Source organism: Nycticebus coucang, chromosome 2 (genome assembly GCF_027406575.1).
Source record: "Nycticebus coucang isolate mNycCou1 chromosome 2, mNycCou1.pri, whole genome shotgun sequence".
NCBI classification, from domain to species: Eukaryota; Metazoa; Chordata; class Mammalia; order Primates; family Lorisidae; genus Nycticebus; species Nycticebus coucang.
Genome location: NC_069781.1, coordinates 83,948,839 through 83,974,486, shown reverse-complemented (window position 1 = coordinate 83,974,486; position 25,648 = coordinate 83,948,839). Strand labels below are relative to the sequence as shown.

The window sequence follows — 25,648 nt, the reverse complement described above, 5'->3', positions numbered from 1 at the left end:
TTTTCCTTATCACTCGGTCCTCCTTTCTTTCATCACTTTTTTGCTCTTAAACCCTCTCACCCTTCTGGTACTGTAACCCTTAGTCCACAGGCACGAGAACTTAAAGAGCAAGAGGAAGTGAAAGGAAAATTAGGGCAAGGAAACAGATAAAAGAAATCACCCATGAGGAAGAATCAGCAGAAAACTCCAGGCAACATGAAGAACCAGTCCAGAACAACCCCACCAAGGGACCATGAGGTAGCTACTGCAGAGGATTCCACCTATACAGAAATGTTAGGAATGACAGAAAGGGAATTTAGAATACACATGTTGAAAACAATGAAAGAAATGATGGAAACAATGAAGGAAACTGCTAATAAAGTGGAAAATAACCAAAAGGAAATCCAAAAACAGAATCAAATCAGAGATGAACGATATGAAGAATATAAAAAGGATATAGCAGAGCTGAAGGAAATGAAACAGTCAATCAGGAAACTTAAAGATGCAATGGAAAGTATCAGCAACAGCTTAGACCATGCAGAAGAAAGAATTTCAGAGGTAGAAGACAAAGTTCTTGAGATAACTCAGATAGTAAAAGAGGCAGAAAAGAAGAGAGAGAAAGCAGAACGTTCACTGTCAGAATTATGGGACTTTATGAAGCGTTCCAACATACGAGTTATAGGAATTCCAGAAGGGGAAGAAGAATGGCCCAGAGGAATGGAAGCCATACTAGAGAATATTATAACAGAAAATTTCCCAAATATCACCAAAGATTCTGACACACTGCTTTCAGAGGGCTATCGGACCCCAGGTCACCTCAACTCTAACCGAGCTTCTCCAAGACACATTGTGATGAACCTGTCCAAAGTCAAGACAAAAGAAAAGATTCTGCAAGCTGCCAGGAGTAAGCGCCAGTTGACCTACAGGGGCAAATCCATCAGAGTGACCACACACTTCTCTAATGAAACTTTTCAAGCAAGAAGACAATGGTCATCTACCTTTAATCTACTTAAACAGAACAATTTCCAGGCCAGAATTCTGTACCCTGCTAAGCTAAGCTTCAAAATTGATGGAGAAATCAAATCATTTACGGATATAAAAACATTGAGGAAATTCGCCACAACAAGACCAGCTCTACAGGAAATACTTCAACCTGTTCTGCACACTGACCACCACAATGGATCAGCAGCAAAGTAAGAACTCAGAAATTAAAGGACAGAACCAAACCTCCACACTGATGCAAAAGATAAAACTAAGTAATGGACTCTCACAAAATAAGACGAATAGAATACTACCACACTTCTCAATTATCTCAATAAATGTTAATGGCTTGAATTCCCCACTGAAGAGACATAGATTGGTTGACTGGATTAAAAAACACAAGCCATCCATTTGCTGTCTGCAAGAAACACACCTGGCTTCAAAAGACAAATTAAAGCTCCGAGTCAAGGGTTGGAAGACAATTTTTCAGGCAAATGGAATTCAGAAGAAAAGAGGAGTTGCAATCTTATTTTCAGATACATGTGGATTTAAAGCAACTAAAGTCAAAAAAGACAAAGATGGTCGCTTTATATTGGTCAAGGGAAAAATACAACAAGAAGACATTTCAATTCTAAATATTTATGCACCCAATTTAAATGCTCCCAGATTCTTGAAACAGACCTTACTCAGTCTGAGCAATATGATATCTGATAATACCATACTAACAGGGGACCTTAACACTCCTCTTACAGAACTGGACAGATCCTCTAAACAGAAATTAAACAAGGATATAAGAGACTTAAATGAGACCCTAGAACAACTGTGCTTGATAGACGCATATAGAACACTCCATCCCAAAGATAAAGAATATACATTCTTCTCATCACCCCATGGAACATTCTCCAAAATTGATCATATCCTGGGACACAAAACAATTATCAACAGAATCAAAAGAATTGAAATTTTACCTTGTATCTTCTCAGACCATAAGGCACTAAAGGTGGAACTCAACTCTAACAAAAATGCTCGACCCCACCAAAAGGCATGGAAACTAAACAATCTTCTGTTGAATAACAGATGGGTGAAGGAAGAAATAAAACAGGAAATCATTAACTTCCTTGAGCATAACAACAATGAAGACACAAGCTACCAAAACCTGTGGGATACTGCAAAAGCAGTTTTGAGAGGAAAATTCATCACTTTAGATGCCTACATTCGAAAAATAGAAAGAGAGCACATCAACAATCTCACAAGAGATCTTATGGAATTGGAAAAAGAAGAACAATCTAAGCCTAAACTCAGTAGAAGAAAAGAAATATCCAAAATCAAATCAGAGATCAATGAAATTGAAAAGAAAAGAATCATTCAGAAAATTAATGAAACAAGAAGTTGGTTTTTTGAAAAAATAAATAAAATAGATAAACCATTGGCCAGACTAATGAGGAATAGAAAAGTAAAATCTCTAGTAACGTCAATCAGAAACGATAAAGGGGAAATAACAACTGATCCCACAGAGATACAAGAGATCATCTCGGAATACTACCAGAAACTCTATGCCCAGAAATTTGACAATGTGAAAGAAATGGATCAATATTTGGAATCATACCCTCTCCCTAGACTCAGCCAGGAGGAAATAGAGCTCCTGAACAGACCAATTTCAAGCACTGAGATCAAAGAAACAATAAAAAAGCTTCCAACCAAAAAATGCCCTGGTCCAGATGGCTTCACTCCAGAATTCTATCAAACCTTCAAGGAAGAGCTTATTCCTGTACAGCAGAAATTATTCCAAAAAATTGAGGAAGAAGGAATCTTCCCCAACACATTCTATGAAGCAAACATCACCCTGATACCAAAACCAGGAAAAGACCCAAACTAAAAGGAGAATTTCAGACCAATCTCACTCATGAATATAGATGGAAAAATTCTCAACAAAATCCTAGCCAATAGATTACAGCTTATCATCAAAAAAGTCATTCATCATGATCAAGTAGGCTTCATCCCAGACATGCAAGTCTGGTTTAACATACGCAAGCCTATAAACATTATCCACCATATTAACAGAGGCAAAAATAAAGATCACATGATCCTCTCAATAGATGCAGAAAAAGCATTTGATAAAATCCAGCATCCTTTTCTAATTAGAACACTGAAGAGTATAGGCATAGGTGGCACATTTCTAAAACTGATTGAAGCTATCTATGACAAATCCACAGCCAATATTTTACTGAATGGAGTAAAACTGAAAGCTTTTCCTCTTAGAACTGGAACCAGACAAGGTTGTCCTCTGTCACCTTTACTATTCAACGTAGTGCTGGAAGTTCTAGCCAATACAATTAGGCAAGACAAGGAAATAAAGGGACTCCAAATGGGAGCAGAGGAGGTCAAACTCTCCCTCTTTGCTGACGACATGATCTTATACTTAGAGAACCCCAAAGACTCAACCACAAGACTCCTAGAAGTCATCAAAAAATACAGTAATGTTTCAGGATATAAAATCAATGTCCACAAGTCAGTAGCCTTTGTATACACCAATAACAGTCAAGATGAGAAGCTAATTAAGGACACAACTCCCTCACCATAGTCTCAAAGAAAATGAAATACCTAGGAATATACCTAACGAAGGAGGTGAAGGACCTCTATAAAGAAAACTATGAAATCTTCAGAAAGGAAATAGCAGAGGATATTAACAAATGGAAGAACATACCATGCTCATGGATGGGAAGAATCAACATTGTTAAAATGTCTATACTTCCCAAAGCAATCTACCTATTCAATGCCATTCCTATCAAAATACCAACATCGTACTTTCAAGATTTGGAAAAAATGATTCTGTGTTTTGTATGGAACCGGAAAAAACCCCATATAGCTAAGGCAGTTCTCTGTAACAAAAATAAAGCTGGGGGCATCAGCATACCAGATTTTAGTCTGTACTACAAAGCCATAGTGCTCAAGACAGCATGGTACTGGCACAAAAACAGAGACATAGACACTTGGAAACGAATTGAAAACCAAGAAATGAAACTAACATTTTACAACCACCTAATCTTTGATAAACCAAACAAGAACATACCTTGGGGGAAAGACTCCCTATTCAATAAATGGTGTTGGGAGAACTGGATGTCTACATGTAAAAGACTGAAACTGGACCCACACCTTTCCCCACTCACAAAAATTGATTCAAGGTGGATAAAGGACTTAAACTTAAGGCATGAAACAATAAAAATCCTCCAAGAAAGCATAGGAAAAACACTGGAAGATATTGGCCTGGGGAAAGTCTTCATGAAGAAGACTGCCATGGCAATTGCAACAACAACAAAAATAAACAAATGGGACTTCATTAAACTGAAAAGCTTCTGTACAGCTAAGGAGACAATAACCAAAGCAAAGAGACAACCTACACAAAGGGAAAGGATATTTGCATATTTTCAATCAGACAAAAGCTTGATAACTAGGATCTATAGAGAACTCAAATTAATCCACATGAAAAAAGCCAACAATCCCTTATATCAATGGGCAAGAGACATGAATAGAACTTTCTCTAAAGACGATAGATGAATGGCTAACAAACACATGAAAAAATGTTCATCATCTCTATATATTAGAGAAATGCAAATCAAAACAACCCTGAGATATCATCTACCCCCAGTGAGAATGGCCCACATCACAAAATCTCAAAACTGCAGATGCTGGCGTGGATGTGGAGAGAAGGGAACACCTTTACACTGCTGGTGGGACTGCAAACTTGTACAGCCTTTCTGGAAGGAAGTATGGAGAAACCTCAAAGCGCTCAAGCTAGACCTCCCATTCGATCCTGCAATCCCATTACTGGGCATCTATCCAGAAGGAAAGAAATCCTTTTATCATAAGGACACTTGTACTAGACTGTTTATTGCAGCTCAGTTTACAATCGCCAAAATGTGGAAATAGCCTAAATGCCCACCAACCCAGGAATGGATTAACAAGCTGTGGTATATGTATACCATGGAATACTATTCAGCCATTAAAAAAAATGGAGACTTTACATCCTTCGTATTAACCTGGATGGACGTGGAAGACATTATTCTTAGTAAAGCATCACAAGAATGAAGAAGCATGAATCCTATGTACTCAATTTTGATATGAGGACAATTAATGACAATTATGGTTATGGGGGGGAAACAGAAAGAGGGAAGGAGGGAGGTGGGCGGGGCCTTGGTGTGTGTCACACTTTATGGGGGCAAGACATGATTGCAAGAGGGACTTTACCTAACAATTGCAATCAGTGTAACTGGCTTATTGTACCCTCAATGAATCCCCAACAATAAAAAAAAAAAAAATCTTGGAAGTAGGGGAGACTATCTTGAATGAAGCATTTATCCGTGGGGAAGAGGGAATAGAGGTGATGAAAATAATCCTAGAAGTATGTAGTATGTCTGGGCAGGAAAAAAAACAAAGAATGAATGAAATATTTCATGTCCGTTTCCTGTAGGAAATAACAGCGAAGAATAAGATTAAAAATAAAACTGGTTGAACCGGTGGCTTTCAAGCTTTCTTAATTATTTGATAGTAAATAAACTATGTTTCCTTATTATACGGTATGCTATAAACATAGACATTCATTTATGTGTACATACACGTGCACACACCCACGTTTCTCACTGATATTTACATTTATTACATATGCACCTGGAGACATTGTTCATTATGTTTCCTTTTACTTTTTTATTTTATTTTTTTAATTGTATAATTGTTTATTTATTGGTTGCCAGTATCTCCCAAATAAAATATAAACTTAGGGATTTCTTTATTATTATTATTATTCACTACTGTATTCGATTTTTCTCATCTTGTAAATGAATCAGTTCACAAATGAGCCAAAACTTTATCTTCAAAATAGTGGACTTGGCCGAGCACAGTGATTCACAGCTATAACCCTAGCTCTCTGGAAGGCTGAGGTGGAAGAGGATTGCTTGAGCTCAACCCTTTCTGGGTGAAGGAAGTTACAGAAACATGATCACTAAGTGCTTTTCTAAGTGCTATTCTCCTGATGCATAGAATATTTTCAGGGACTCTGAAGGAAACAGTATTATCTTGCTGAAGTTAATTTTCTGATTTAATAACTATGCTGTAATTTTATAAGAGAGTGTCCTTGTTTTTAGGAGATATACTGTGACATATTGAGAGGTAACAGAGTGGTATGTCTGCAACTTACTCAGAAAAACTTAGAGAGAATGATAAAGGTGAAGAGAATGAATTGTTACCTTTGGGGGAGATTGAAGAATATCTGGGAGTTCTTTGTACTCTTCTTACAACTGTTCTAAAAAATGAACATAATCATACTGAACTTAAAAAGCTTTAACCAGAGATGAAAATAGATAATTTATGTAATGTTGAGAATTCTCTCCAAAAACTGGTAGGTGCTGGATATTTTTGCCATAACACAATGTATCTGTTCCAGAACGCCCTAAATTTCTGCAAAAAGAGGTACCAACAGGGCTTATTGAAAAAGAAAAAAAGACTGGGCTAAAGGCAGACCACGAAAAACTCATATTCTTCTTTGTAAGCAGAGCACTAACAACCATTAAAATCACAATAAAAATTTCAACACAGTGAACTCTCCAGTGGCAGTCCCACCTTGCAAGCCTTTTACCTTAGGTTCATGATTTCTCCAAAGAGGGCTTTCATTTTTAACACATAAGGATTTCACCAAAATAAGAATCTGATACAGGGTATAGATGTCTTTATTGCCATGTTTTAAATTTTAAACCACAAGAATAAATGTTTGGGAACATTCTCTATGTGCTGTCTTCGTTGACCAAGGAACTACTATGTGGGAAGCACAGCCACCCGGCCATCCCCCACCAAGGCTCTTTTAGGATTCAAGCTTTTCTTTGCCTCTAACTTTTCAAATTTTGGCAACGATTCTCTTTGAGAGAAAGTTTACCTCTGCTTACTTCAAAAATGTAATATGTTAGTGGAAATCACAAATAGAAAGAACTTGACTTCTTTTAAAAAGCACGATTCCTCTGACGGATACGAGCAAATGTCTTTTACAAAAACATGCTTTATAGGAACAGACTGTATTATTTTGCAAGTAGGAAAGATAAGAAGGCATAGATTTTATAAAAAGCAAATGGTTAAGCAGGGGCACTTTCAGCCAGGAATAGTATTATTAAGATACAGAACAGATTCTTTCTAATGAGAGTCTTAGTAAAGTGAATAAAATCTTAAAGAGCCTCTCCCTAGAATAAGTGAGTCCTTCTTAGAACAGATGAATTAGCTATCTTCTTGAATTTGTTTCTCTAAACAGATTCACTGTATGTTCAGGTCAAATACAGCCTTTTTTGTACAGTCACAGTAATTATTCCTGGAGTCAAATGTTCTTTAAAATTGTTTTTACAAACAGAGTGGCTTTTATACTCTTTTAAGAAAATTTCAAATATTCAAACACTGCAATTCAAATGTTCTTTAAAATTGTTTTTACAGAGTGGCTTTTATACTCTTTTAAGAAAATTTCAAAGATTCAAACATTGCAATACAAAAGAGTTCCAGTTGGAGTTCCATTGAGCTCTACAATGTTTATCAGTAATACATGAATAAAGGATTAAACTTAAAAGAAATCTTTTTGTGGTCAATGAAAGGCAAGAGATGCCTGGAAGAGAACTTTGACCAAATGTTCATTTTTTCTAGTTACCCCCCAGCATCACCTGAATGAGGAACACATCATAAATAAGTTGGAACAGTATTATGATGTCATGAATTGAAAAAGATGCTCAATGTGTTGAGAATTATGTTTTCTAGTTGACCATTTCAGCCACGTTTTTATTGTGGTAATGTTTATATAACATAAAATTAACTAATTTATCCAGGCATTGTAGTTCCAGCTACTCAGGAGACTGAGGCAAAAGAACTGCTTGAGCCCAAGAGAGTGAAGTTGCTGTGAACTAGGCCGACTCTATGGCACTCTGCTCAGGATGACAGAGGAAGACTCTGTCTCAAAAAGAGAAAAAATTTACCATTTTAACCATATTTCTTTTCAGTTTGTATTTTTTTTTATTTCATATTAATGTGAGGGTGCAAATGGTTAAGATACATTGTTTGCATTCCTTAGGCAAAGTTCAAGTTGTAGTCGAGCCCTTCATCCAGGGATTTCCTCACACCCTTACATTGTGCACGTTAAGTGAGAGATCATCCCATCCTCCCACTCTTCCCCTTTTCTCCCACCTCTTAATGCTTGTGTTTTTCCCTTTTATGGGTATATAGTTGTTTTTCTATTGGTTTCATATTAGTATTAAGTACACTGGATACTTGCTTTTCCATTCTTGTGATACTTTACTGAGAAGAATGTGCTTCAACTCCATCCAGGAAAATACAAAAGAAGTAAAGTCTCCATCTTTTTAATGGCCAAATAGTATTCCATGGTGTAAATATACCACAGTTTATTAACCCGTTCACATGTTGATGGGCACTTGGGCTGCTTCCACATCTTGGCAATTGTGAATTGAGCTGCAGCAAACATTCTAGTGAAAAATAAAATAAATCTTCTGGATAGATATGTAATAATGGGATTGCAGGATCAAATAGAAGGTCTCCATTGTAACCATTTTTCTATATTGCACAACTATCACCACCACCCATTTCCAGAACCATTTTCATCTTTCATTTCAAACTGAAACTTTAAACCCCTTAAAAAATAGCTTCCCATCTTCCTCTGCGCCCAGACCCTGGCAACTATCAGCTCCATCCTTGTCTTTATCAATTTACCTAATCTAGGTACCTCATATAAGCAGAATCCTAAAGTATTTGTCCTTTTGTGACTGGCTTGTAATGTTTTCCAGGTTCATTCAGCCTGGAGTATGTGTCATAATTTCCTTCCTTTGGAAAGCTGAATGCTGTGTTATTATACATAAATACGATGTTTTGCTTGTGGTTCATCCTTCCGGGGACATTCTGGTTGTTTCTACTTTTTGACAATTGTGGCTAATTCTTCTATGCATATCCGTGTGCTCATCTCTGTTTAAGTTGCACCTTGCGTTCCTTGAACTGATACCCAGAAGAGAAATTGCTGAACCATTTCAAAGAAAAAAATATTCTGACATTTGTTAAAATGGTTAGGGAAAGTTTATTCAGGGCATCAAAATGATCATAGTAGAAGAGAGAGAATACACCAAAAAAAGGTGGGTATTTATAGCTCATCTGCCCAGTGACTGAGTTAATAATAGATGTAACATGACTAAGAGGGGACTTCAAGGCTGGAAGCTTCTTGCTAAACTGACCGACAGGATTCATGATGAAGGCAGACCAGGGTGATCAGGTACCAAGGGCAGAAGATGAGGAACTTGATCAGATATCAAAAGGGATCAGATATCTAGGGTGAGGGATTCCCTCTAAGCTATTTAGCAGGATTCTTGCCACAACTGGGACAGGCAAGCCTAAGACAGGGCCCACAGATGATGTCCAGTTATAAAGAGGACTGAGAGTAGAGTGACATAAATTTGGTCTGTCAGTCATATGGTAATCCCAGATGAAATTTTTTGAGACACCACAACACAGTTTTCCACAGCTGGGCCATGTTACATCCCCACTACTAAGCCTACAGGTCCCAGTTTCTCCATATCCTTGCCAACATCTTTTATTTCAGTTTTTTGTTTTTGTTTTGATTTACAGTCATCCTAATGGATATAACTATAAATGCCTGTTGTTGTTTTGATTTGCATTTCTCTGAGATTAGTGATGTCGAGTATCTTTTCATTGCTTATTGCTATTTGTATTGGCCATTAGTGTATCTTCTTTGGAAAAATGTCAATTCATGTCCTTTATCCACATTTTTTTTTTTTTTTTGCACATTTTGGCTGGGGCTGGGTTTGAACCTGCCACCTCTGGCATATGGGGCTGGCACCCTACTCTGTTGAGCCACAGGTGCCACCACTTTGTCCGTATTTTTTTTTTTTTTTGATTATAACAGAGCATTGCTATTGGATTTTCTTTTTTTTTTATTGTTAAATCATAGCTGTGAACATTAGTGCAATCAAGGAGTACAATGTGCTGGTTTCATTTACAATCTGAAATATTCTCATCAAACTGTTCAACATAGACTTCATGGCATTTTCTTAGTTATCGTATGTAGACATTTGTATTCTGCATTTAGTAAGTTTAGCCTGTATCCATTCTAAGATGCACCGTAGGTGTGGCCCCACCCACTACCCTCCCTCCACCCTAACCTCCCCCCTCCCTTCCCCTTCCTTGGCCCTTTCCTCATAGTCTTGTTCTATAGTTGGGTTATAGCCTTCATGTGAAAGCTGTAATTTAGCTTCATAGTTGGGCTGCGTACATTGGATACTTTTTCTTCCATTCCTGAGATACTTTGCTAAGAAGAATATGTTCCAGCTCCGTCCACGTAAACATGAAAGAGGTAAAGTCTTCATCTTTATTTAAGGCTGCATAATATTCCATGGTATACATGTACCACAATTTGCTAGTCCATTCATGGGTCGATGGGCACTTGGGTTTCCTCCATGACTTGGCAATTATGAATTGGGCTGCAATAAACATTCTGGTGCAGATGTCTTTGTTATATTGTGATTTTTGTTCTTCTGGGTATATATCTAATAAAGGAATTATAGGATCAAATGGCAGGTCTATTTTTAGGTCTCTAAGTATTCTCCAAACATCCTTGCAGAAGGAACGTATTAGTGTGTATTCCCACCAGCAGTGTAAAAGTGTGCCCTTTAACCAAGTTTTTGTTGTTGACTTGTAGAAGTTATTTATATATTCTGAATATTCATTTCTTGTAAGATATGTAATTTGCAAATATTTTCTACTATTACGTGAATTGCCTTTTCACTTTATAGAAAATGTCCCTTGATGTACAAAAGGGTTTTTTTGAATGTTGATGAAGTCCAATTGATCTTTTCTTCTTCCTTTTGTTCTCTGCAGTTTTGGTGTCATATCCAAAAATTCCCTATACAAGCTCACTTTATGAAGGTTTTCCCCTATACATCTTCAGAAAGTTTTATACTTTAAACTGTTATGGTTTAAGTCTTTGATCCACTCTGAGTTAGGTTTTGTATATGGTGTAAGGCAAGAGTCCAAATTCATTCTTTTGCATGTGAACATCCAGTTTTTCCACTACTATTTGTTAAGCAGATTCTCCTTTCTCTATTGAACAATCTCAGCACCCTCAGTGTTTTAATGCCAGCATTCACTATTTTGGTAAGGATAACTTTGTGAAAGTTTTGAAAACAGCAAGTACGAGACTTCCAACCCTGCCCTTCTATTGCAAGATTATTCAGAGTCTTCAGAGTCCCCAGTGAATCCATCTGAGAATTCCAAAGTCCATTTAAGACAGACTTTTAAGACACCATTGGGATTTTCTTCCATGAACATGAGATATCTTTCCATCTATTTGTTTCTTATTTAATTTCTTTTAATTATGTTTTATAGTCAATGTACAAGTATTTCACCTCCTTGCTTAACTTTATTCCTAAGCATTTTATTCTTTTTTTTAAGAGACAGAGTCTCACTTTGTCACCCTCAGTAGAGTGCTGTGGCGTCACAGCTCACAGCAATCTCTAGCTCTTGGGCTTAGGTGATTCTCTTGTCTCAGCCTCCAGAGTAGCTGGGACTATAGGCACCCACCACAATGCCTGGCTGGTTTTTTATTGCAGTTTGACCAGGGCCGGGTTTTAACCTGCCACTCTCCATGTATGGGGCTGGTGCCCTACTCACTGAGCCACCGGGGCTGGTGCCCTACTCACTGAGCCACAGGTGCCACCCCCTAAGCATTTTATTCTTTTTAATACTACGGTAAATAGAATTGTTGCTTTCTTTGCTATGAATCCATGGATTAGATATAAGGCATGTTACTGTAATAAATAGTATCACAGGTCAACACATGATATTATAACTTATTTGACTAATCTGAACACATATCCATGAGAAATTAAAGAGAAATTCATTAACCCTGGCTTCACTTACTCCCATCTCATGTATGTTGTTCATTATTTAAAATGTAAATGTACATTTAGTTGAACTCACTGTTTTAAATTTTTCACAGTACTAATTTGAAGCTTATCAGAATGAATACCATAAAATATTTGAAAGAAAATGTTTGTACTTTGTAGACATAGTAGAAAGTTTAGCATAGTGCAGAATATGCCACAGACCAAATTTTGTTCATGTGAAGACAATATCATTTGTGTGATTTCTGCAACAGAAAACTGGATTCTCTAGGAATGAGGTAAGTTGATGGTGACAAATTAAAATTTATATTGCATTGAATTTATGTGATTTATAAAAGGAAAATGTTTTACTTTCAATCTGAATCCTTGTAAGTAAACATATAAGCTTTGGTAATACCTTATATTTTTAAGAAAATTAAGAAATATCTTGTGATATGAAATAAGAATACTTTTTTCCTGGGTGGCACCTGTGGCTCAAAGAAGTAGGGCGCCGGCCCCATATGCCGGAGTTGGTGGGTTCAAACCCAGACCCAGCCAAAAACTTCCAAAAAAAAAAAAAAAGAATAGTTTTTCCTTACATTAATAATATATTTTGAATAATACACTGATAAAATTTACCATATGATTTTCAATATTATATTTCTTGATATGACAATGGAAAAATAATATTAATGATAATTGCAATCACAATTATCAGTAATTAAGAAACTACTCTAGGTCAGCATTTCCTATATATTCTTCTAGTCATCACAGTATATTGTAAATAAGAAAACAAACAGAAGTTCAGAAAAGGACAGGTAATTTCCCTGAGCCACTCAGAAAGGACCATGTTATATTTCTCTTCTTTATCCTTTGGCTTTAGAAATTCCATACTTCCTCTGGTTACCAGGATGTCTATCACATAATCACAACCAGACAGCTTTGCTGGTCACATTTGTGTTTTCTCTGTTTGAAAGCTGGAGTTCAGGGACCCAACTTTCGTCCTTGCCGTAGAGGCTGGTCATGTCAACATCTATCATATGTACATTCGTCCAATTTCACGAGGCTTGCATCTCACTAACTTTGTATTTTCAAATAATGTTGAAAGTCGTATCATTAACTAACAGAACAACACAAGTAATATTATAATAAGGAAAATTCTTAAATAAATATAGTAAGTATATAAATGAACATACCAGTAAACTTTGACTTATGAAAGCATGATTTAAAAAGCAAAGTAGGGAGGTGGAGCAAGATGGCAGCCGAGTAACAGCTTCCTTGCATCTGGGCACCGTGAGTCTGGGGATATAGGACTCCAGGCATCTCTGGCTGGTGGGATCTGCCTATCATCACCCCTGAGAGGATACAGGGAGTCAGCGAGAGACTTCTGGACCCCAAGAGGAGGACTAAAACAGTGGAAAACTGGCAAGTGGTCACGTGTGTTCAATCCGTCTAAACCCACCCGCAACTGTAAGTTCAGTAGCAGCGAGACTGCAAACCAGAAAGGCCTTACCTGTGAACTGTTTTGGTGTCTTTGGACTTGGCACTCAGCTGAACTGCCTTGGGGAGAGCCTGAGCGGGAGTGCGGAGAACTTTGGCCTTTGTCTAGGGCCCCAGTCTGAGCCGCTGAGCCAGACGGAGCTAATAGTGTTAGGCTCTGGGTCACAGGCAGCCATTGTGAGCGATCTGCCCCGGCAAGCTCCGCCCTCAGGGTCGCAGAGCTGGAATTGGGTGGGAGCTGGTAACCCAGCGACTAAGTAGCCTAAGGGTGGGGTCTGAGCCGCCTTGCAGCCCTAACCCTCAGGAGCAGAGTGAGACCGGTTTTGACACACAGGGTAAGTGGATAGCCACTTCAGCAGTGATTCCAGCGACAAGCACATCCCTGAGAAAGATTCTGCTCAGTAAGTGAACAAGTTCAAAGTGCCTTTTAAGTGGGCTGAAGAGAGATTTAGGGTGTCTACCTGCTGGGGTTTGAGAAACTAGCAGCCTCCAGTCGTATCAGAACTGTGATTAACATCTCATACCCCAGAAGACCACGTGTTGCCCAGACAATATTCAATAACATATACATACTGCTTTGTTTTGGCTGTGTTTTTTTTTTTTTTTTTGGTTTGGTTGTTTTTTTTGTTTATTTTGATGTTGTGGATTGTTGTTTTGTTTTTTAAGTTCAACCTTTTCCATACAGATCCTTTTTCTTTCTCAATTTTTCTAGTTTAATTATAATTTCCCATTGCTGCCTATTTCAATAATTAGAACTTCATTTTTGTTAGTGTTTCTACCGCTATTATTTGGTTTTTCCAGCCAATTTTATCCCATAAAGTTTTCTGTTTGCTCGTTTTGGTTTGATTTATAGCATTTTTGTCTTTCCTCTCTACTTGGTGGAGGTGGGGTACTGTGTCTGATCAGGTTAGCAAAGAGCTGCTGACCTCAAGGGAACCACCCAACTGGGCACTCCCAGAAGGTGGTTTTTTTTTTAAGGTTGTATCAAAGTACCCTACTGTACACCTATATTGCTCTGTCTCCCTCTTTCTGTGCCTCTCCTCTTTTTGTCAATATTCCTTTTACCCACCCCCTCTCCTTTCTCTATTTTTCTTTTTTTTTTTCCTTATCACTCGGTCCTCCTTTCTTTCATCCCTTTTTTGCTCTTAAACCTTCTCACACTTCTGGTCCTGTAACCCTTAGTCCACATGCACAAGAACTTAAAGAGCAAGAGGAAGTGAAAGGAAAATTAGGCCAAGGAAACAGACAAAAGAAATCACCCATGAGGAAGAATCAGCAGAAAACTCCAGGCAACATGAAGAACCAGTCCAGAACAACCCCGCCAAGGGACCATGAGGTAGCTACTGCAGAGGATTCCACCTATACAGAAATGTTAGGAATGACAGAAAGGGAATTTAGAATAACACATGTTGAAAACAATGAAAGAAATGATGGAAACAATGAAGGAAACTGCTAATAAAGTGGAAAATAACCAAAAGGAAATCCAAAAACAGAATCAAATCAGAGATGAACGATATGAAGAATATAAAAAGGATATAGCAGACCTGAAGGAATTGAAACAATCAATCAGGGAACTTAAAGATGCAATGGAAAGTATCAGCAACATGTTAGACCATGCAGAAGAAAGAATTTCAGAGGTAGAAGACAAAGTTCTTGAGATAACTCAGATAGTAAAAGAGGCAGAAAAGAAGAGAGAGAAAGCAGAACGTTCACTGTCAGAATTATGGGACTTTAAGAAGCGTTCCAACCTACGAGTTATAGGAATTCCAGAAGGGGAAGAAGAATGCCCCAGAGGAATGGAAGCCATACTAGAGAATATTATAAAGGAAAATTTCCCATATATCACCAAAGATTCTGACACACTGCTTTCAGAAGGCTATCACCCCAGGTCGCCTCAACTCTAACCAAGCTTCTCCAAGACACATTGTGATGAACCTGTCCAAAGTCAAGACAAAAGAAAAGATTCTGCAAGCTGCCAGGAGTAAGTGCCAGTTGATCTACAGGGGCAAATCCATCAGAGTGACCACACACTTCTCTAATGAAACTTTTCAAGCAAGAAGACAATGGTCATCTACCTTTAATCTACTTAAACAGAACAATTTCCAGCCCAGAATTCTGTACCCTGCTAAGCTAAGCTTAAAAATTGACGGAGAAAACAAATCATTTACGGATATACAAACACTGAGGAAATTCGCCACAACAAGACCAGCTCTACAGGAAATACTTCAACCTGTTCTGCACACTGACCACCACAATGGTTCAGCAGCAAAGTAAGAACTCAGAAATTAAAGGACAGAACCAAACCTCCACACTGATGTAAAAGATAAAACTAAGCAATGGACTCTCACCAAATAAGACGAATAGAATACTACCACACTTACCAATTATCTCAATAAATGTTAATGGCTTGAATTCCCCACTGAAGAGACATAGATTGGTTGACTGGATTAAAAAACACAAGCCATCCATTTGCTGTCTGCAAGAAACACACCTGGCTTCAAAAGACAAATTAAAGCTCCGAGTCAAGGGTTGGAAGACAATTTTTCAGGCAAATGGAATTCAAAAGAAAAGAGGAGTTGCAATCTTATTTTCAGATACATGTGGATTTAAAGCAACTAAAGTCAAAAAAGACAAAGATGGTCACTTTATATTGGTCAAGGGAAAAATACAACAAGAAGACATTTCAATTCTAAATATCTATGCACCCAATTAAATGCTCCCAGATTCTTGAAACAGACCTTACTCAGTCTGAACAATATGATATCTGATAATACCATAATAACAGGGGACCTTAACACTCCTCTTACACAGCTGGACAGATCCTCTAAACAGAAATTAAACAAGGATATAAGAGACTTAAATGAGACCCTAGAACAACTGTGCTTGATAGACGCATATAGAACACTCCATCCCAAAGATAAAGAATATACATTCTTCTCATCACCCCATGGAACATTCTCCAAAATTGATCATATCCTGGGACACAAAACAATTATCAACAGAATCAAAAGAATTGAAATTTTACCTTGTATCTTCTCAGACCATAAGGCACTAAAGGTGGAACTCAACTCTAACAAAAATGCTCGACCCCACCCAAAGGCATGGAAACTAAACAATCTTCTGTTGAATAACAGATGGGTGAAGGAAGAAATAAAACAGGAAATCATTAACTTCCTTGAGCATAACAACAATGAAGACACAAGCTACCAAAACCTGTGGGATACTGCAAAAGCAGTTTTCAGAGGAAAATTCATCGCTTTAGATGCCTACATTCGAAAAACAGAAAAAGAGCACATCAACAATCTCACAAGAGATCTTATGGAATTGGAAAAAGAAGAACAATCTAAGCCTAAACTCAGTAGAAGAAAATAAATATCCAAAATCAAATCAGAGATCAATGAAATTGAAAACAAAAGAATCATTCAGAACGTTAATGAAACAAGGAGTTGGTTTTTTGAAAAAATAAATAAAATAGATAAACCATTGGCCAGATTAACGAGGAATAGAAAAGTAAAATCTCTAGTAACCTCAATCAGAAATGATAAAGGGGAAATAACAACTGATCCCACAGAGATACAAGAGATCATCTCTGAATACTACCAGAAACTCTATGCCCAGAAATTTGACAATGTGAAAGAAATGGATCAATATTTGGAATCACACCCTCTCCCTAGACTCAGCCAGGAAGAAATAGAGCTCCTGAACAGACCAATTTCAAGCACTGAGATCAAAGAAACAATAAAAAAGCTTCCAACCAAAAAATGCCCTGGTCCAGATGGCTTCACTCCAGAATTCTATCAAACCTTCAAGGAAGAGCTTATTCCTGTATTGCAGAATTTATTCCAAAACATTGAGGAAGAAGGAATCTTCCCCAACACATTCTATGAAGCAAACATCACCCAGATACCAAAACCAGGAAAAGACCCAAACAAAAAGGAGAATTTCAGACCAATCTCACTCATGAACATAGACGCAAAAATTCTCAACAAAATCCTAGCCAATAGATTACAGCTTAGCATCAAAAAAGTCATTCATCATGATCAAGTAGGCTTCATCCCAGGGATGCAAGGCTGGTTTAACATACGCAAGTCTATAAACATTATCCACCATATTAACAGAGGCAAAAATAAAGATCACATGATCCTCTCAATAGATGCAGAAAAAGCATTTGATAAAATCCAGCATCCTTTTCTAATTAGAACACTGAAGAGTATAGGCATAGGTGGCACATTTCTAAAACTGATTGAAGCTATCTATGACAAACCCATAGCCAACATTTTACTGAATGGAGTAAAACTCAAAGCTTTTCCTCTTAGAACTGGAACCAGACAAGGTTGTCCTCTGTCACCTTTACTATTCAACGTAGTGCTGGAAGTTCTAGCCAATACAATTAGGCAAGACAAGGAAATAAAGGGAATCCAAATGGGAGCAGAGGAGGTCAAACTCTCCCTCTTTGCTGATGACATGATCTTATACTTAGAGAACCCCAAAGACTCAACCACAAGACTCCTAGACGTCATCAAAAAATACAGTAATGTTTCAGGATATAAAATCAATGTCCACAAGTCAGTAGCCTTTGTGTACACCAATAACAGTCAAGATGAGAAGCTAATTAAGGACACAACTCCCTTCACCATAGTCTCAAAGAAAATGAAATACCTAGGAATATACCTAACGAAGGAGGTGAAGGACCTCTATAAAGAAAACTATGAAATCCTCAGAAAGGAAATAGCAGAGGATATTAACAAATGGAAGAACATACCATGCTCATGGATGGGAAGAATCAACATTGTTAAAATGTCTATACTTCCCAAAGCAATCTACCTATTCAATGCCATTCCTATCAAAATACCAACATCGTACTTTCAAGATTTGGAAAAAATGATTCTGCATTTTGTATTGAACCGGAAAAAAACCCGTATAGCTAAGGCAGTTCTCTGTAACAAAAATAAAGCTGGGGGCATCAGCATACCAGATTTTAGTCTGTACTACAAAGCCATAGTGCTCAAGACAGCATGGTACTGGCACAAAAACAGAGACATAGACACTTGGAATCAAATTGAAAACCAAGAAATGAAACTAACATCTTACAACCACCTAATCTTTGATAAACCAAACAAGAACATACCTTGGGGGAAAGACTCCCTATTCAATAAATGGTGTTGGGAGAACTGGATGTCTACATGTAAAAGACTGAAACTCGACCCACACCTTTCTCCACTCACAAAAATTAATTCAAGATGGATAAAGGACTTAAACTTAAGGCATGAAACAATAAAAATCCTCCAAGAAAGCATAGGAAAAACACTGGAAGATATTGGCTTGGGGAAAGACTTCATGAAGAAGACTGCCATGGCAATTGCAACAACAACAAAAATAAACAAATGGGACTTCATTAAACTGAAAAGCTTCTGTACAGCTAAGGAGACAATAACCAAAGCAAAGAGACAACCTACACAATGGGAAAGGATATTTGCATATTTTCAATCAGACAAAAGCTTGATAACTAGGATCTATAGAGAACTCAAATTAATCCACATGAAAAAAGCCAACAATCCCTTATATCAATGGGCAAGAGACATGAATAGAACTTTCTCTAAAGACGACAGACGAATGGCTAACAAACACATGAAAAAATGTTCATCATCTCTATATATTAGAGAAATGCAAATCAAAACAACCCTGAGATATCATCTAACCCCAGTGAGAATGGCCCACATCACAAAATCTCAAAACTGCAGATGCTGGCGTGGATGTGGAGAGAAGGGAACACTTTTACACTGCTGGTGGGACTGCAAACTAGTACAACCTTTCTGGAAGGAAGTATGGAGAAACCTCAAAGCACTCAAGCTAGACCTCCCCATTTGATCCTGCAATCCCATTACTGGGCATCTACCCAGAAGGAAAGAAATCCTTTTATCATAAGGACACTTGTACTAGACTGTTTATTGCAGCTCAATTTACAATCGCCAAAATGTGGAAACAGCCTAAATGTCCACCAACCCAGGAATGGATTAACAAGCTGTGGTATATGTATACCATGGAATACTATTCAGCCATTAAAAAAAATGGAGACTTTACATCCTTCGTATTAACCTGGATGGACGTGGAAGACATTATTCTTAGTAAAGCATCACAAGAATGGAGAAGCATGAATTCTATGTACTCAATTTTGATATGAGGACAATTAATGACAATTATGGTTATGGGGGGGAAACAGAAAGATGGAAGGAGGGAGGTGGGTGGGGCCTTGGTGTGTGTCACACTTTATGGGGGCAAGACATGATTGCAAGAGGGACTTTACCTAACAATTGCAATCAGTGTAAACTGGCTTATTGTACCCTCAATGAATCCCCAACAATATAAAAAAAAATAAAATAAATAAGAAGCAAAGTAGATTAACTTGTTTTGTTCATGGAAACATATATATGCCCATTGTAAAAAAGTTAAAAGTATGAAGAAATCCCTTCATAAAGAGATGAAAACATGCTTCCAGATATTATCTCCTTAAGAATCTATGTATGTGTAAGTGTTTGGTACATGTACAATTTTATATAGATGATTTTTTCCTGTGGCATGTGGTGTCTACTTTTTACTCAGCAATATGGCAGGGGTATCATCCTGATTATAAATATTGAGTTACTGCTATCATTTTTACGGATGCAAAGTGTTCCTTATATAAAATGCTATACTAAAAAATATCAGGTTGTTTCAAATTTCACTGTCATTAACAGTGCTATGGTTAGTGTCTTTGTGCATCTATTTTAATTTCCTTGGTTGATTATGTCTTTAAGATCAACTCCAAGATGCTGGCTGTTTGGCTCCAAAGTTAGAAGCATGATGTTGCGGTATAAAATCGTAAGCTACTCTGTGATAAAAGTGAAACACATGATTGTTAGCCCATATTTGCAGTTTATCCATAAATGCCTCTAGCATGGAATTTACAAATCTATATTTACTTTCTATCACATGTTATTAAATAAGTGTTGAGTTTGGATGAACAGAATAAGGTTCTCCCAAGGCTTTTTGGTCACTTCTTGTTGCTATTATCTAACACAGGCACCAACTATAACTGCCACAATTACTAACTGTTCTCAGAGTGTCCTGATAAGATTCATAGTAATGGACCAACATACTGTAAATTCCATACTTGTTCAACTCAGACACCTTAGACACTAACAGAATGGCAGGGCAAAAACATGATTCAGAGACTTATTAGTTCCTGATCCCAGAGGTAGACAGCCAGATGGGAACGCCTTCCAGAAGAGGTCTGCAGTGACTGATGACCTTGGCACATCCCTCTAAGAAGATGTCATCCCAAGAAATCTGGCCTGAGCATCAAAAGAGTAGCATAAAACTCACCTTTTATGACTTTTCTTATAACTGCTAACCCCCAGATAGTTACCATCTAATTAATCTTTCCTATTTCATGTGCTAATTTTTATCAGTGAAATATATGTTGGTTCTAGTATAGGCCAACATATGTCATATTTTATTCGTATATTTTTACCTTGAAGCTCTAAACTCTTATTTCATTTATCAAAATGGGCAGCAAATTGGTTTTACTCTTTGCGCATACCTAGCAAAAGAGATTCGAGCTGCTTTTCTATTAACGGGCGATTGTGAGCGTTCTATGATTGAGATGTTATTAGTGTGGCTTACTCATTGTCAGGAACACTGCTTTGTGTCTCAATGGGAGGTAATTATGTGCTATGTGCGTGGTGGCAGAGAGGTGGGCTTGGATGTGTGTGCCTGAGATCGGGGGGAGGGGCAACGTTAATAAGCAGTGTAAGTCTTCTCTAGATGTAGACATTTGTGATCGCAGAGTTGTGCCTTTTATGATTGTCACTTTGATAAGACACAAAGAGAAACATAAATACAGGTTCTATTTGGGGTAAGGGAAGAGAAGTAAGGTTTCCTACTAAAACTTTCTCTATTTTAAAATTTTTCTCTTATTTTAAAATTTGTGTACAAGATGAATCAAATCCTCCTGGTGTTGTGGAAGTCTAGACCCGCATAGCAGAGCTGACAGCAGGAGGCAGTCAGTGTATAAAGATGTGAACCCTAATGGCCAGTACTGGAAGAAAGATTATATTCACTTTATCACAAATACCAATAGGCTAGAGACAAGCCTGATAGATCTGGAGCATAGAAGTCTAGTTAATTACTCCCTGTATCCAGTTTTTTTCCCTTTCTTACTAACCACACCTTCATTTCTTTACAGTGGCAGCATTGGGAGTCAAATGTTTTATCATTAATCAGAAGCCTATTGTTGGCTTTTAGGAAATTTAAAATTTTTTAAATTATAGAATGGCACAGGTATGGTCTTTCCCCTCTTTGTTTGGGACATGAATCTGACAGCTGAAGCTGCAGCAGCCATATGTAGTAACCCAAAGGAAAAGCCTAAGACCAACACAGACTCACCATAGTCATAATGAAGCTGCTGAACCAAAGGAAGCAGTCACCTAATCTAGGCATTTTGTTTCATAAGCAATGCAAATTTTATTTATTTAAGGCATTTTAATTTTGCTGTTCATACCAGCTCTTAGGTACAATCTTTACTACATACAGAAAGCTATGAAACTTAGTAAATTTGGAATGTAAACATCTTAGCACAATAAGTAAGAAAATGCCAGGAAGGCTATGTTAACCAGTGTGATGAAAATGTGTCAAACGGTCTATGAAACTAGTGTATGGTGCCCCATGATCACATTAATGTACACAGCTATGATTTAATTAAAAAAAAAAGTCCTGGAGAAAATTGATGGAGAACTAATCTAAGTAATGACAATTGGGAATAGAGAGGTCAGAACAGTCACGTATATGTAAATGGGTGAATACGCAGGACCATGCCTCTAAGCTGTGTGTTATAAGGGAGGTTGACAATTCAGCAATCATCCAGAGGTTCTGGTTTAGAAAGATTTTTTTCGGGCTCACTCCTGCCAACTTGCATCTTTATTTTTTAACCAGTCCCAGCTCTTTAAAACCTCTACATTTTCTTTTTTTTTTTTTTATTGTTGGGGATTCATTGAGGGTATAATAAGCCAGGTTACACTGATTGCAATTGTTAGGTAAAGTCCCTCTTGCAATCATGTCTTGCCCCCATAAAGTGTGACACACACCAAGGCCCCACCCCCCTCCCTCCGTCCCTCTTTCTGCTTCCCCCCCCAATAACCTTAATTGTCATTAATTGTCCTCATATCAAAACTGAGTACATAGGATTCATGCTTCTCCATTCTTGTGATGCTTTACTAAAAACCTCTTTACATTTTCAAATGCTTGTCTCTGCTTAGCATCTGTTCATTCCTACTCCATCTAATAAGCTCCTATTTACAAGGTCTGGCCATTAAGTTCATAAGCCTGTCCTAGAAAAAGTGCTACGTACCACAATGTTGAATATCATTACAGTCACCTTCAAAGTACTCCCCTCGGGAAGTTATGCATGGTGGCCAGCATCCAGTTCACACTTCAAAGCAATCTTGGAACTCTTTTTCTGGAATGTCCATCAGAACTCTTGACTTACCTACAAGGTCTAACAATTAAGTTTGCAAACTCATCCTAGAAAAAATCCTTTGAAGAGTGGACTAGGCACTGGCATCAGTACAGAGCTTCCCTAGGAGAGTACTTCAAAGGTGGCCATAATGATATTCAGCAATGAAGTATGTAGCACTTTTTCTAGGATGAGTTTGTGAACTTGTCTGACCTCATATACTTTAAATTTATTTCAAATATTACATTCTTAGCACCCTCCTTGATGCCTAAGAGTAGAATAGTCCTCTTCTATAGACAAAAACTACTAGTTTTTAATTTATAATGTTCCAGATATTATGTATTTTACAAATATTAAGTAACTTTTATTATTTTACCAATCTCTGAAGTAGGTACTGCCAAAAGTCCTCATGTTACTTATAAGGAGTACTGAGATAGAGAAATATTTATTTACCTTGAGTACTAACCCACAAAATAACAGAGCTCTCACTTGAATACAGAAAATATGGCTTCAGAAAATTTGCTAAACTGCTTCCCACAGGAGAAACAAAAGGAAAAATAAGCAATAACATGAATGAATTTTCAGTCTCACTCCTGCCAACTTTTATCTCACTTTACTTCTTCACTCTCAGATTTTTAAAACCTCTCTACATTTTCAAATGCTCCTCTCTGCTATAGGGCCATGGTTGCAATTGTGCGATCCCACCTGTAGTGGGTTGAATGGTGGCCTCCAGAAAGATAGGACCATACCCTAGTCCCAGTGAATGCCGCCTTATTTAAACAAAAGGGTTTTTGCAGATGTCGTTAAGTCAAGGATCTTGAAATGAGATCATACTGGATTATCAGGGTGGGCCCTAATCTAGTGAGAAAAGTACTTATAAGAGACAGACAGAGGAGAGACTGAGAGAAGAGAGAAAGGCCACATGAAAACTGAGACAGATACTGGAGTGATGCAGCTGCAAGCCCAAATCACCTGGAGCCACTGTAAGCTGAAAGAAGCAAGGTAAAATGCATTCTCACTGTCTGTGGAGGAAGTGGGCCCTGGTTAATAACTCCTTGATTTCAGACTTCTGGCCTCCATAGAATAAGTTAATACATTTTTTGTTATAAGTCACCAGATTTGTGGTAATTGTTACAGAATCCCTAAAAAGCTACAACTGTGGTCATTTAGAGCCCACGATCTGAAACCTAATTTGGAGGAGTGGTCCCACGTATCTTATATGATCATGTCTTATGTCACAAAGTCTCATCAGGAAGGATGATCATTGTTAGTAGAAGTTTCAGATCTCTGCTGAAGAATTTTCTGCTAGAAGGTAGTATAATCAGAGTCTAAGAACACAGGCACTAAACTACTTGGGTTTTAAATATTTTTCTACCATTGACATGCTGTCAGCTGGAGGAAATTTTATAACTTCTATGGGCCTAAGAATTCATCATACATAAAACAAAGAAACATATAGAAATTCAAAGTTTGGCTTCAAGAAATAACTGAAATATAAAGGATGTTAAAATGCCTAGTCCTAGTAAATACGCAATGTTAGCCACCATCACAATTATGATTATGGAATTAATTTTCCTCTTAACCAGTGGGAATGCAAGACAATTATTATTACTCCCTCCTAACAAACCATTCAAATAACACATTTCCAGTCAATTGTTTGTAATATAGATACTTGCAAAAATAATTGGATATGGCTACTTAACCTCAACATATTAATCCAACATGTGATTAGTTATATTAGAGGAGATGATACTTCATGGAAAAACTTAAGGAATAAAACATTTTTTTCATTAGATAGGTATGAAAAGATTAAATGCCAATTAGCAAGACTTCTACCAGTGGGCCAGCCATTCCTACAATGTAAAGTCTTTCTTAAATATTTTAGATGTATGCCTTCTAAAATTTAGATGTTTAGAAATCTATGATATTTTTGAACACGACATAATAGCTCATGGCCTATATAGGGGATATATTAGGTTTAGCATACACTTTGGGAATTTCATTTCTTCCCTATGTGAGAAGAACTGGCTCCAAATGGTCATTCTTGGGCAATCTTGCTAAATCTGACTTTGAAACCTTAAATATCTACCGAGCCAAAAACTTTAAAGCTTTTTAAAAACAAAACTATTATGTAACAAATTGCAGACACTCTGCCAGGAAGATGGCTAAAATCCACAAGCCATTTACCTAGTTACATAGAAACACTCGTGTTAGGTAGCAAAATGGGCATTCAGATTGGCAAAAGGGCTTTGGTGCAGATAGGAATATTTTCTCAAACCAAAGGTGTCTATGTTAGACTCAGAAATCAGCTGTTCTGGATGTGAAAATCTGCCGGGTTGATAAAGACTCCCTGAAAAATTTACCAAACCCATCTGAGAAAGTGGAGCCCTTTATTTTTTGTTCCATCCACCTTCCCACCCCTGCACTTGCTGAGAGCCCGGGAACAGCGCATGTGCTCCTGGTGCCAAAGTTCCACAGCATTTGGGTGAGAGGGAATTTGAAACTCACAGAAAGGCAGCATTTCTGTAATGGCTTCTCCCCTGTGTTCTTTCCCTGCTCCTTGATATATACTTTTTGACCTTACCTTTGTCTATAGCAGACGATGTATAAACAACTCTGTCTTTCCACCTACTTTCTGCCCCGCTTTCTTCAAGGATCAATTTCCAGCCAAGTCCCACTTCCAGAACGTCTTGCTTCAGACGTCATCCCTCTGGCTCCTCTCACAGTGGAATTTCCCAGCTTCCCAGACCCAATCCCGGACACAGAAACCTTTCCATCC

General features: G+C 37.6%; 1 protein-coding gene across 1 annotated transcript in view; it reads right to left on the bottom strand.

Moving 5' to 3' along the window:
• Nucleotides 1–25,592, bottom strand: part of LOC128574486 (aldehyde dehydrogenase 1A1-like) — a 158,865-nt gene extending 133,273 nt beyond the window's left edge. The window contains exon 1 of the mRNA XM_053575090.1: nucleotides 25,454–25,592. The gene's annotated coding sequence lies outside the window, so the exon portion shown is untranslated. The remainder of the gene's footprint in view (nucleotides 1–25,453) is intronic.
• Between the last annotated feature and the right edge of the window lie 56 nt (nucleotides 25,593–25,648).